Below are 14,417 nucleotides of genomic sequence, written 5' to 3'. Positions count from 1 at the left end.
AAGGTTTACACCTATATTTTCTTCTAAGAGTTTTACAGTTTTAGCTCTTCCATTTAGGTATTTGATCTATTTTGAGTTCTTCTTTATATATGGTGTGAGTTAGGGATCCAAACTTATTCTTTTGCATGTAGCTATCCAGTTGTCCTGTGACATTTATTGAGTATTCTTTCCCCACTGATTGTCATAACTTGTCAAAAATCAGCTGACCATAAATATATAATTTCCTTCTGTACTCTCAATTATATTGTATGGATCTATAGGTCTATCCTTATGCCAGTATCTCACAATCTTGATTAATGTTGCTTTGTACCAATTTTGTTATTGGAAAGTATAAGTTTTCCAACTTGGTCTTCTTTTGCCTATTCTGGGTCCTTGATATTTTCATACGAATTTTAAGATTAGTTTGTTAATTCTGCAAAAAGCCTGCTGGGATTTGATAAGGATTGCATTAATCTATAGATTAGTTTGAAGATTATTGCCATTTTAACAATATTAAGTTTTTCAATAATGAACATGGAATATTTTCCCAGTTGTTTAGGTCTTCTTTAATTTCCTTTAGTGGTGCTTGGTAAACCTTGTTTTTTTTTTTTTTTTTTGTTAACTTTATTACTGAGCATTTAATTTTTCTGGTGCAATTATCTTAATTTCATTTTTAAGTTGTTTGTTGTGTATGCTGATGCATAGCATGTAAAAATGCAGTCGATTCTCATGTTTTGATCATGTATCCTGAAACCTTGCTGAACTTGGTGACTAGCTCTAATAGTGTTTTAGTGAATTCATTTGGATTTTCTAGAGAAGATAATATCATCTGCAAAGAGAGATAGTTTTACTTCTTTACAATACTGATGCTTTTAATTTCTTTTTCTTGACCAATTGTCTTGGCTAGAAGCAACAATACAACATTGACTAGAAGTGGTAAACTCAGACATTCTTGTTGCTATGTTAAGTTCTGGATTAACAAGGTGACCAATATTATTTATGATACTTTTTGATGACCTCTTTTATACTCTAAGAATCTGAGTAATGGAGCAGGAGTTGCTGATTGGTTTCTCCTAGGAAAGGAACAAACAAAAATTCCCTTTTTCCTGTGCATTTGAAGGTTTGACCTCATAGTTAATAGGGGGAAAAGTATTTTTTTAAAGATTTTATTTATTTATTTGACAGACAGAGATCACAAGTTAGGCAGAGAGGCAGGCAGAGAGAGAGGAAGAAGCAGGCTCCTCGCAGAGCAGAGAGCTGGATGCGGGGCTTGATCCCAGGACCCTGGGATCATGACCTGAGCTGAAGGCAGAGGCTTTAGCCCACTGAGCCACCCAGGTGCCCCGGAAAAAAGTATTTTAATTGAAGAATCTACTTATGTGACATCTAGGTGCCAAGAACTTTGATTAATGCTTTCTAGGATATAAGCCTTCATTACTTAAAAATAAAACTTAAATTTTCCCTACTAGTTTTTCATTCTGCCTTTCCATATTTGGCTGCCCAGTATATGCTTCAGGTACTGTGCTGGGATCACAAAGATGAATGAAACACACACTGTGTCTTCAGGGTGCTCACGGAGAAGTGTTGGGGGAGACTGATAGGAAACAGGATGTTAAATATTCTGGCAAGTGGTTCCCATGCAGGGTAACCTGTCAGAAGGAAACAGGTAAGAGATGTGGGTTTCTCCCTTGGGGTTTTTAGGTCTCAGTTTGATGATGGAACATTCAGTTTTCACTCCACAGAATCAAGGAATTTTAGGACTGGAGGCTTGGAAATCCTCTTATGCAGCTCCACATTTTTCAATAGGAGTAACCTCTTACCTTGTTCAGCAGCTGCTGTTCTCTCTCATCGGCAGTTCTTCCTCTGAAATGTTTTATCTCTCTCTCTCATACACACACACCCCATCATACAACGTTTTCTCTAGGGAGGTAATCTATGTTTAGCCCACTGCTTGGCTCCATTTGTCGTGTCTGGTCATATCACACCAGGCTCAGTGCCCCTCTTCTGTATGACTCATCGAGGAGTCCTGCTTTCTCTTGACTGTGAAGACTGCTTGGCTTTGTCCTTTCTGTGGGTCCTATGACATGGACCTGAGAAGGATGGGGACATTACCCAGCTCCACACCCCTGTTACCCAGAAAGCTTGCAGGGGGACTCCTGCTCTGTTTCACTGTACTTTGAGTTTTCTTTGTAAAGCGCATATTCCCTTTTAATCTTGTCAGTTCAGGAGATTCACTATGCATATAAAGCCCTACCTATATGCTTGCTGTGAAGTCATCTTTCCGGAAAAGAATGAGAGTGGTATTAGCAAAAGCGATGAGATAGGCACACGCCTTAACAAAGTTTTACGGTTTTTATTTTGTAAGTCACGTCTGAGTTGCATGGTACATATGCTTCCACTTCTACTTTGCTCTTTAAAAATAAACCTTTTATTCCAGCTTCATTTTTTATTATTACAATTAAAATAACATCAGGTCACTTTTTATCATTCCACTGGTAAAAAGGAATGCAAACCTTATTGTCTTAAGCTACAAAAGAAAATGAATCGATCCCACAAACCTTTCAAGTTTAATTAACTTTTAAACAAATATGAAGTTCTCGTTTCCTTTTTTCTTTTTTATTACAATGCATTTTTTTCTTTTGATTACATGAGGGGCTGAGATAAGGATGCAGAGCTGCTTTCTGGTTCACACTGTTTACTGCATACGATACAGCAGCCAATTCAATCAGAAGGGAAATAGGAAAATAACTACTCTATTTGTGCCTTGCAAGCGCTTTGTACAGTCCCCTCCAGTCCCTACGATTAAATGTTGGCTTCTCTCCTTGCAGGCTTCTAAAATGAAATTAGAAAGTGGTGCAAGCAGCATTTTAAAGCCAGGCGCAAACAGTGTGTAGGGACAAACGTAGCCAATCGAAGAATCACAGCATCGCAGGCAGTCGTTTGATTCAGTGCTGAGGGAATACAGCAGAAAAGGAGAGTGGGTGGCAATGGGTCCTGAGAAGATTCCAGGTCATGGAAAAACCTCTGAGGATTCGTCCCTGTTGGGGGCCAGTTGGGATGGGGAGAGGAGGGGATGGATGGGTGTTTAGGGCAGAGCTTTCCCTGGTGTGTGTGATAAATGCACCTGTAAAACATACTGTCATCAAGTTACCCTTCACCTCAGTCTGAGTGCTAGGGTGGCTCTGGGACTTGCTAATGGAGAAGGGGGGAGGTTAGGATGTAGAGGGCCCCTTCTAGAAAGGGGAGTGGCATGGTGTAGAGGAATGAGTGTTTGGACTAGCATTTAGGACCTGAGTCCTGTTCTTAGTCCTTTTGCCTTCAGGCTATGTGACCTTGGATGAGGTCACCTCACCCCTCTGAGCAGTGGCTTCTATACTGCAGAGGCGGATTTGGCCTATGCCTGTGATGCCCAAGCCTCCATCGAGTCATCTCAGAGGCTGTCCCTGCACCAACAGTTGGGGTTCCTGGCCCCTGCTTCCCAAAGGGAGCAGCCTCAGTTTCCCCTCTCATATTTATGCTTTTGGAAGCTGTTGCTTGAACCACCAAGTGGTCCCTAGAAAATGTCTGAAAACTCCTAAATGGCCTGATCTCAAAGATCTTCTGGTTCTTGCATTCCAGGCATCTGTAACTCTGACATCCCGTCCCATGTGCGTGTGGCAGGGATCCGGACTCACCCATTACTTGGACGTCTCCCACCTTTCTCAGGAGACACCAGCAACAGAAACACCACTCTTCAGGGACAGCGAAACTGCAGTGGGGAAAGGGGCCTGTGCCTATAGGATTTCATCCTCAGGCTCCAGGAGCAGACCATATCACCCCTATTGATAGAGATGCCCTGCGGCTCCAAGATTAGGGTCCGGCTCCTGCACATGGTCTGGGAGACCTGCGATTTTGAGGACAGCCGTGACATCCATCTTGTGGCCCTTGTCAGCTCTCCACAGGGGCTGTTGAGTTGCCCAGCCCTGAACTTTTACTGGGTGCCCCTGAGGCTCAGGAATAATCACCTTGTCAGCGGCAAGTTGCAATTCTGAGAGCTGGGCTCTCCCAGGGACCACTTGCTGGTTCGGATTAAATAAGCCTTTTCTCCCCCCTCTCTGTGCCCTGTCTTGGGAGTCTTTTACTTTCACTCCTTAAGAATGTGCCTTCCTCTGCCACCAACTTCCCTCCATCTCTTTGGAAATCAGAGTGGTGTACTTTTGTGTTGCCAGGAGTGAACAGTGAGGGAGTTAGCCTTCAATTTCCCCTCTGTTTCAAGCAAATATCGTGCCTTTTGTTACTTGTCCTGAGTGCTCTGGTGAACACATAAGCCTGGGAGGAAAGGTTTGGCAGAGGAAGCCGTCATGAAAGAACTATTTTAATTGAAGAACATATAGCTGGAGACCCAGGGGTGTTAGGCAGTTTAATTAATGTTTATTAGAAATGAAGACTTGCTATTTAGAAATGAAAACTTAAACCTCCTGTCTCCATATCCGTTTCTCCCTCGTGTCGCTGCTCCTTTTGCCAGCTTTTTAATTTAGTCAGCTTTTATTGAGTTCCCAAGATGAAACTGGGTACCTTGTTACATACTGAGCTGACAGAGATATGACCTAGGCCTTGCCTTTAAGGTGCTCACGGCCAGGCTGTGGAAAGGGCTAAGTTGATGGTAATAGTGCAAAGCGGTCTGTGCTTTTTTGTTAAAGGTCCTGAAAGTTGGGAGAACAGTCAGATTGACCAACCATGTGCCCTTGGCTGGGGACAGGAAGTAGTTTCTGCAGGAGGAACCTGGGACCTGTGTCCTAGAGGATGACCTTGAGGTGGTCAGAAAGGACGGGGAGGGCATTCTGGGCAGAGGAAGTGGTGGGTCCAAGGTGCAAGGGAATTGGGGAGTTTGGTGAAGTGTAGGGGCTCAGTGTGCTTGGGGCAGACCTTGAGAGAGGAGTGAGGGGGAGAGAGAGCAGGAGCCCAGATGGGATAAGCAGGGACCAGGCTGTGAAGGACCTGGAATATTTTACCAGCATACTTGTCAGTTTGGATTTCACCCCAGGGTATGAGAGGCCACAGATTTGAGGCAGCTTGGGACAGGAGGGTTTGCCAGGCTGTTTAGCGTGGCAGTTACAGGCAAGGGCTCTGGATGCCAGTGACTGGTGACTGGGGTTCGGTCCTGCTTTACCACCCTCCCGGTGTGGGTAGGTTACTTAACTGTGTCTCTGTTGCCTCATCTTTTTAAAATAGGGATGAAAATCCTATCTGTCTTCAAGGGTCCTTGTGAGGAATGAATAAGTAAATAAATTCACCTAAAGCTCTTACAAAAATGGATGCATAGGAAGCACTTGTTAAAATGTGGTTATCATTTTTTGGGGATGCGGCCTATTGTGCCTTCCACGAGCAGTCTCCTTAGATCGTGTATCGGTTAGCTGTTCCTTAATAATGCCGGATAAAAAATACTCTAGAACCCAGTGACTCAGAACAGCAGTTACTTATTAAGGCTCTTGCAGTTGCGGTTGGCTCCGGGGTTTGGCTGGAATCCACTGGGCTTGACTGAGCAGCCGTGCTTCCAGCTGGGATCCAGCTGGGAATGCAGGTTGGGTTTTCATCTGCTTCAGGTGGGATCCAAGCTGAGGGCAGCAGCTACTTGGAGCGGCCCTTCCCAAAGCCGTGGCAGAGCCAGAAGGGGTAGAAGGAAACCTGCAAGGCTTCTTACTGCTTAGATTCCTTCCAGCCAAAGCCATTCCCAGGCCAAGCCTCCAATCAGGAGGCAAGGGATGATTTGATTCCCATCCGTGGGAGGAGCTGCGAGGGCACTTGGCGAAGGGCATGAACCCAGGGAGGGCTGAAGGATTGGGGCCAACAGCGTGAGGCCCCATGGACCGCTCTGGTCCTCCTACAATTGCAGGTTCCAAGAGAGAGCTCCATGAGGGGCAGAGTTAACACTCAGCGTGGGCAAATCTGAACCCCGGGGGCCTGGCTTCAATTAGTGACTTTCCTGCGCTTGTCCCAATGCCCACCTCCAGGCCTTGCAGATGCGTTCTTTGTCCTGAGTCACTGGAGGAGACCGCACCTTTTAGGGGTAAGTGTACTGGTGTGGGTTTGACGTGGACTCTGTGGAATGAAATGGGGATGATAACATTCTCTGATGAAACCCACCAGAAAGGGTGCAGAGGAGCAGAGGAATGCCTGCCGCTTGTCTCAGACTTCCCCAGGCAGCAGTGCTCTTCTGGAACATGGTTTGTGGCAGATGTGAACAGCTACGATAAGACTTACAGTGTAGCCCAAGAATAAACTGTGTGTTTGTTTATATGTGTTTTTAGATATCTCTCTTGATACAGTGGAAGGAATTGTATCTTTTCCTGGGTTCCCTGACATTTGCTTTCCATTCCCTGGGAACCTCCTGGAAGGCGTGCCTGCCTCTTCAGTGGAAACCCCTAGGCGAATGTTGGGAGAGAGGCCAGGGAGAGGCAGCCTGGTTAGTATTTATGGGTGCGTAACTCTACCTTGTTCTCCCAGCTCCTCAGGAGCAGGATAGGGACAGGGATGGGAGGAGTCAAATATAGCTGCTTTGCCAACATGTAAGATAATCTCTCTTGCTCCTCCTGGGCCTCCTTTTGCTGCACGACAAACGCATCCATTCTTCTCCAACAGAAAAGAGAGAAGCGGGGACAAGGAGATGTTCTTAGCGGTTAGACTTCTCTCTGTTATGTGTGAGAATCCAAGTGTATTATGAAATTAAATAACAAACTTCTCAATATGCTAGTCATTTCTTAGACTAAAAAATTAAGCAAGATTTCTAAAATTACACTTAAGTATAATATTAAGTTGGGCAATATTTTAAGATACGGGTTCAGGTATATTCCAGAATTTTCTGGTAGTGGAAATAACAAGTGAAACATTTAGCAGTGTGACTGACGTATATAAAGTGCTCAGTAAATTGTAGCACTGATGCTGACGATGATAGAGCCTAGAGAACTTGTCCGTTTATGGGTGGAAAGGATTACAAACAGAGGTTACAAGGCTGAGTTCTCTCATCAGCTGCCTTGCTCCAGAGGAACCTCTCTCAGACAGTCCTTCTCTATGTGGAAAAGCAACAGGCAAGTGAACCCAGAAAAGCTCAGGTTTGAAAACCAAGCCAAGTGTATTCTTTGGAAGTTACATTTTTTTTTTTTTTTCTAAAGTGGTTGCTTCTAGAGGCACAATTCAAAATAGTCACTGCAAGAACAGACATGCTGAAATCCTAATGGTGCAATTCTATTTTGTTGAGTCAAAAAAATAAGGCTGGATAATGACAAGTCGTAGCTATGCAAATGAACAGAAAGATCATCATGTCTTGCGCTTCAGGGTGTGGGTTGATGGCAAGAATCTCTCCATGTTACTTAGTAGGAGAGATGAATTCAGATGAAAACATTTAATGAGATATCTATACATATGTGCATACACATATACATACGTGTATATGTGTGTGTGTACGTATGTTTAGATAATTTTTTCTTTAAGCATCATTTATGGCTGAACTGCTTAAATGTTGTTGATTTGTTGGCAGGCTTTCCTGGGTGTCTGTTGTGGGTAAGACTCAGCAAATGTGCCTGTCCATCTGTCTGTCCGTCTTTCCTTCCTTCCTTCCCTAACAAGCACAGCATTTGCTTTCCAGGAGCTTATATCTTAATGGGAATGGGAAGATGCAGACATTAGAAATGGAAAGAACAAGTCTAAATTTATATAGTACATATTGTGTATAGTAGGTTTCTAATATATCTGGAGGAAAAATCAATAGAGTGAAAATGACAGTTCTAAATCTTGACTAAATGAAGCAATGAATTCTTCAACTTCTTTTTAGTGTTTTCAGGCCAAGGGCCATTATTGGGTTTGGAATAATATTGCTTGCCGCCCAGGAAGTTGCCCATCCCCAAATAAGCAGGGGGCCAAACAGCAATTGGTGACTTGGCCACCATATACTTATATGCCCTCCAATACATTCTCAAAGCCTTCTACTGAATGGGAGGAATTGATTTTAAGTAGGAATGATTGCTTAACTGACTGATGCCTGAAATGAAGGCAAAGTGGCTTGATCATTTGATTTGTTTATAATCTCTTCCTGAGATTTCTTATGAGACTACTATGTATATTTGGGTTTTTACTTTGAGGCTTTTATACTTTTTATTTAAAAAATGAACTGGAGTAACTTCCTAACTACATCTAATGCCAATGTGCTAACATTTTCAAAATAAGTCAGTGAGGAAGAATTACTTAATAGATTATTTAATAAATGCTTTTCACATAAGAAGCTATCACTTTCGACTCCATCAAACATACCATGTCTTACAAATAAACTCTACAGAGAGCTGAATATTGCAAATCAAATTATAGAAAAGCTAGCAGAAAATATTTATTAGGTCTGCATAGAAATGACAATTTTCATGGCTTTACTGCAAGAGAAGCAACCAGTGAAGAAAAAACAAATAGACTTGAATATATGAAAACTTAGAACTTATGTATAAATGAAGAGACAATGGACTGGGAAAATTTGCATTAAATTTGTGACACATAAGTGATTAATATGTGTTATAACTTGTATACACAGCTTACTCAAATACTTAAGAAAAGGACTGGGGACCTAATAGATGTAAAATATAATTTATTGAGTATTTTTTATGCCCGGATAGATTTACAAAATCAGATTATAATGATTGTTTTAGCTACAGAATATTTTGTAACCAGCTTTTCTCACATGCTCAGACTATGTTACTAATTAACCTTCTAAAATGGTAGCAAATTATTTCACTGGAAAGGAGGAACAGCCCAAATTTACTTAACTAAGTCTTTGGTGCTGGATGTTAACGCTATGGAAATATCACTCAAGGTGGTTTTCCTAGTATCTCTTCTACTTGTGAAGCCATGGTCTGTCGTTAGAGCTCTGATTCCAGAAAAATACATCTCAGTGAATGCAACAGTGATTTACAAAGAAGCACATTCAGTACTATTTTTACCAATAATTTTATAGGTAGCATCTGTCACCAAAACCTGTTTTAGCAGAAGAGGAAATAGCATTTGAGATCCCAGGCTTTTCACAACTTTCCACAGCATGTCAGCATATTTACTGAAGGCCTTCGTAAAAGAGACACGTTAATTACCATCCCCGTGAGCTTCTCTAGGGTAGCGATGACTGTAGTATTCTGTGAGGGTACTTTGTCAAGCACGTCATTCCCTTATCTTGTTTTTATCGCAGAGGAAATAAAGGCACTAGAGAAATATCTTTGAGGTCACACAACAAGTTAACAGCAGATAAACATTAGAACCAGCAGCTCCAGAATTCCCACTGTGTGTAATTAGTTCACTGCGGGCAGGAAATGACAGCAAGGGGGGATAAATGGCAATGTGGTGTTTGGGGAACGTGGGGGCTGGTGGGAATTCTCTGTGCTCCTCTGCATGGTTAATTAAGTCAGTTTCTTGCTGAGGTTCTTGCTGCATAGAACTTGGAGGCCTCTCAGCCAGGTGCCTTCTTCCTCAGGGTGAAAGGAGTCCGCACTGTCACCCCCCACCGCTTTGATGGGTTGTCGATATGGAGGATATTGGGCGTGGGCCGGAGGCATTTCTCAGGCGTTGCCGTCTCTTTCTGTGGCAGCATGGAGTTTGTGAGCGTGGTTTTGCTGTTAGCTCCTGATGGACCCTGAGGAGGCGGCAAGTAGGAGCTTGGGAGTAAAAGGGCAGGTTCTGTTCTGACTCCTTTCAAACCCTTGGCCTATGCACCGGTGTTCTCAGAGTCGCCTGAATGCCCTAGGTAAGCTCATGGAGGGCATGTTTGCCTTGTTTTGTGTCGTTATGAGTGATAGATTCTGAATTTGTGGGTTGCCTCCTATTCCTGGGCATCTGACAAAATCATTGTAGGAAATGATGTGGTTGAAAACTGCCACCAAGAGATTCGGTATTTTGTGAATTCTAGGGCGTTCAGAGACTGTCTGCCAGAGGCTGGTTCCATTGGGTGCTCCAGCAAACTCATTAGGTCCTGCAATCCTGATTGTCTTGACACCCCCCTTTTAAAGAACATAACAAGTGTTTAATAGCCAAGGGATGACAAGAGAATGGACCCTGTGCCTTTGCTTTAGAGCTTTGAAAGGAGGTGGAATCCTGAGTTCATTTGCTCTTTTGCCCTGTCTAGAATGAGCCGGGAATGCTTCCTGGGAGAACCCAGGCTAGAGTCTACTCACTCTCCATGGCTTCAAACGTGGCTACTCAAAGTGAGGTCTGCATGTTGGTAGCACTGTATGACCTGAGAGCTTGTTAGAAGTGCACCTTCTCAGACCACATCATCTGTGTTTTAACATACCCTCAAGGTGGCGTAAGAACTTGAGCAGAAGACGTGCTCAAGTATGAGAAGCGCTGGTATACAGAACGTAGAAATTGTTGAACTGGGAAAGGTAGCTTACTCAGTGGTGAATGCTTTCTCCTGATCACATTTTCTGTTTATACGTTCTGACCCTTAATAAACATTTTAGTTCTTTAACACTTTAATAATTTGAAGGTCTTTTTAAAATTTGCTCTTTTGGGCACCTTGGTGGTTCAGATGATTAAACATCAGCCTTCAGCTCAGGTCATGGTCCCAGGGGCCTGGGCTCGAGCCCTACGTCGTCTGTCTGGCTTTGTACATCAGTTTTTAAAACTTCATGGTTTCTTTTTTCCCTGATTATAGACATTGTTATTATCCTTTTGGAAAATCAAGAAAACAGGAAAAAACATTTAAGACAGAGAACAGAAAGCATCCTACATAAGCAGGTATTTGGGTTTTATGTAGAATTATAAAGCAGTATCTCACATGGTCTTTGTTTCTTTGGTTTTAGAGGATCTTCTGGGATAGCGCTGTCTTTAGTTCTCATGTTACTTATAGGTTCTGTTTCTCCACTTAATTTTTTTAAACATTTTTTTTTTTAATATTTTATTTATTTGACAGAGAGAAATCACAACCAGGCAGAGAGGCAGGCAGAGAGAGAGGAAGGGAAGCAGGCTCCCTGCTGAGCAGAGAGCCCGATGCGGGGCTCGATCCCAGGACCCCGGGATCATGACCTGAGCCGAAGGCAGAGGCTTTAACCCACTGAGCCACCCAGGCGCCCCTCTCCACTTAATTTTTTTTTTTAAATTTTATATAACTTAAACAGAATTCTGGTATAATCATGAGTGTTTCCAATAGTTATTTTATGGTTAGAATGGAGAATTTATTAACATCCTTGTGCACTTGAAAAATCGACTACTCACCAGTGGGGCATATTTTATTTTATTTATGAATCCCTTTTGATCAGAAACTTTTTGGTGGATAGAAAAATCTTTGCTTTTAAAGGGTATGTGACTACCCTCCTCTCAACTTGCCTAGTAGGTTGTCTTCTGGAGGGGAAAAGGAGGGCTGGTTAGATTCATGATCCGAGGAGAAAATCCTTTTTTCCCCCTTAGGTCAACTGGGTAGAAACTTCTAGATGATTGGGGAATACCACTGCAAGGAAACAGGTTTTTGTTACCTAGGCTCTTTGCTGAGAGTGGGAAAATGCAGGACAGAATGAATCTTTGTCCATATTTCTGCTTTTTTAGGTCGTTTGGGAGGAATATGACTTGTGGTTTTTAACATCTGTAGAATAACAGGCTTCAACGTTGGAAGCAGGGTAGGGGACATCTGGTTGTCATTTTTCCCTGTAACATCTTTGCCATGCTTTGTTTTGGAATACACCATTGCCCTTGATAATGCAGAATGTAGTCTGTCAAGTGAAGTATTCACGGCATTTTTTCTGTCCATGGACTCTTTCCCCAAGTCTACTTGTGCTTTTTTTTTTTTTTTTTTTTTTTTAAGATTTTATTTATTTATTTGTTAGAGAGAGACATAGCGAGAGAGGGAACACAAGCAGGGGGTAGTGGGAGAGAGAGAAGCAGGCTTCCCGCTGAGCAGGGAGCCTGATGGAAGGCTCTATCCTAGAACCCTGGGATCATGACCTGAGCCCGGAAGGCAGACGATTAACGACTGAGCCACCCTGGCGCCCCCCAAGTCCACTTGTTCTAAAAGTACCAGGTAAACTTTACCATTTTGAAGAACCCAGTTCAGAAGCTAAAGTCACAAACAAGTTTTTCCACACTTCAGACTTTGCCCTTTTCAGAGAACATTAATAGGGATTTAATGTATGTTTCTAAAAATGCTAAGTAATATCCCTAAAAATTCTCTTGCTTCTCTGCCAGTGTGCGCTGTCCCAGATCACCTTTCTGCAACACTCATTATTGCTCCTCTGGTCCATCCTTTTCTGAAGTTTCGGTCACTTCTTTCCTTGCAGTTCTTTCTTCTGTAGATGACTTTTGTCCCACTGACTTCTTTCAAATCTCTTCCTGGTAATTTCCAACTAAGGATAGTCTCAGAACAAGTGTTTGTCCGTTTTGTGGGTGGAGAGGTGGGCGTGGCCTCACAGAACCTGATGGGGAGGGATTGTGACTAGTCATTAATAATGGTTGTTTTCTGTTACACAGGGTTCAGAGTAGGCCCTGTGGTCCATGTCTTCGGCCTTGGTCTTGGTGACACAGACCCTGTGTTCTGAAGAACAGTGGAGTCACCGCACTGAACTGTTTAGAATTTATGAGTGTTTGTTCATAGGAAACCTGTTTACATGATTCATGAAACTGGTTGATGAGGACTGAGTGGAATTGGAAGATAGCAGAGCTTAATGGACCTCCCCAAACCCTGCTGTGTTGCAGATCTTGGTTGATAGCATCTTATTCATGTTGAGAAGCTGGTTGGGCAGGAAGGATGTGTGGTCTGGATATTGCATTAGCCAGCTTGGCATTCAAATTTGCCACAGACATTTGGGGCATTGCAACATTTACAGAAATGTCCCTGTGGTAAATTTCAATGCCCCGTCTCTTGTAATTCTGCATGTTATTCTTTTGTACCAGCTTGATATCTTTTTATAGCATTGTTGCTCATCCAGTTGCCCATGGTGCTAAGCTGTGTTCTCTATTGTGATGGTTGGTCCCAGTTCTATGGAAGCTTAAGCTCAAAGCCACAGACGGTTTTCATTTTTCTTAATGGAAGTTTGGGATTATTCCCCAGGCAAATATGATGGCTTTATTTTCCTTTTCTTTTGTATGTTGGCTTTTTTTTTTTTTTTGTCTTTTTGTTGTTCTCTTGAAAATATAGAGATATGCATTTTTTTTTTTTTTTTGAAAAATAACCACTACAGCGTTTTGAGTATATGAAAATTTGGTAAATGGGTGACTTTTCTCTGTGATTGACAAAGTGGTATGTGTTTTGGAGGCATACATCTTAGTACCTACTCCTCTCGGATTTTATTTCTTAAATCTATCTCCATGAATGCTGGCTGCAGCCACACTGGCTTCCTTGCTGTTTCCCCAACATGCCAGCTACGATCCACCACAGGACCTTTGTATTTAATGCTGCCTTGAGTGCTCTTCCCCATCCTTCCGCAAGACTGTCTTCCTCACATCCTTCAGACTCAAATACAAGCTTCTCAGTGAGACTCTTCTTGGCTACCCCTCTGTAATTTCACCCCTCCTTCTGGCCCTATAACATTTTATATTGTGCTTCCCTATTTTTCTTTTTTTTTTGTTGTTGTTGTTCTCTCTTCCTTTGCACTTACCAGTATTTAATATGGTACAGTTGACTCTTGAACAATATGGGGGTTAGGAGCCACAAGCCCTGTGCTGAAAATCCATGTGTAACTTCTGACTCCCCCTCAACTAAACTACTAATAGCCTACTGTTGACCAGAAGCTTTACTGATAACAGAAACAGTCAATTCACACATATTTTTATGTTACATGCATTATATACTATATTCTTACAGTCAAGTAAGCTAGAGAAAAGGTCAAGAAAATCACAAGAGAAAATACCTGTATAGTACTGTACTGTATTGAAAACAATCCACACGTAAGTGGACCCAAGAAGTTCAAACCCATTGTAGTTCATGGGCCAATTGTATACATTTTACTTATTGTTGACTCCCCCTCCCCCACTTCTCTCTCTCTCTTTCTCTCATCACTTTCCTGAGGGCATGGTAGGGTTTATTTTCTCTGTATTCCTGGTGCTTAGAATGGTGCCTGTCCCATTGAGGAACTATGATGTCATCACATAAAGCATTGATAAATAAGGCTGGAGGGAAGGAAGAAGTTTTGTGAATGATTTTTGTTGGCTTCTACCCATCATAATTGACCTCCTCCACATTTTAGACAATGCAGTGTAAGCTAGCAATCAGTCCACTCCCCGCACAGAGCAGTATGATTCTGAGGTGAATTTTGAAGCTCATGGTTGCTGGCAGGCTTCAGGGTTGGTGAACTCTCACATTTGGTGCAGACAGGCGCCTTCCATGAAACCAGTGAACGCCCCATCTCTACACCCGTCTGTTATTTCGTACATTTCTTAAGACGTCCACAGGTAGTAATAGATGCAGCCTGATGGATTTCTGGGAGGCTAAAGACAGAGTGTATTTG

The 14,417-nt window shown here is 42.6% G+C and overlaps 1 protein-coding gene across 3 annotated transcripts in view; it reads left to right on the top strand.

Moving 5' to 3' along the window:
* The window catches only part of LYPD6B (LY6/PLAUR domain containing 6B), a 177,410-nt gene that overhangs the window by 15,689 nt on the left and 147,304 nt on the right, over positions 1 to 14,417 (top strand). Inside the window, exon 1 of one of the 3 annotated variants that reach the window (XM_046018110.1) lies at positions 5,527 to 6,025. The exons of the other annotated variants lie outside the window; for them this stretch is intronic. The gene's annotated coding sequence lies outside the window, so the exon portion shown is untranslated. Of the gene's footprint in view, positions 1 to 5,526; positions 6,026 to 14,417 lie in introns of those variants that run through there. 3 annotated transcript variants of the gene reach the window in all.

Source organism: Meles meles, chromosome 9 (genome assembly GCF_922984935.1).
Source record: "Meles meles chromosome 9, mMelMel3.1 paternal haplotype, whole genome shotgun sequence".
Classification (NCBI taxonomy): domain Eukaryota; kingdom Metazoa; phylum Chordata; class Mammalia; order Carnivora; family Mustelidae; genus Meles; species Meles meles.
Note: the sequence above shows the minus strand (reverse complement) of the source record. Positions and strands in the feature narration are given on the sequence as shown.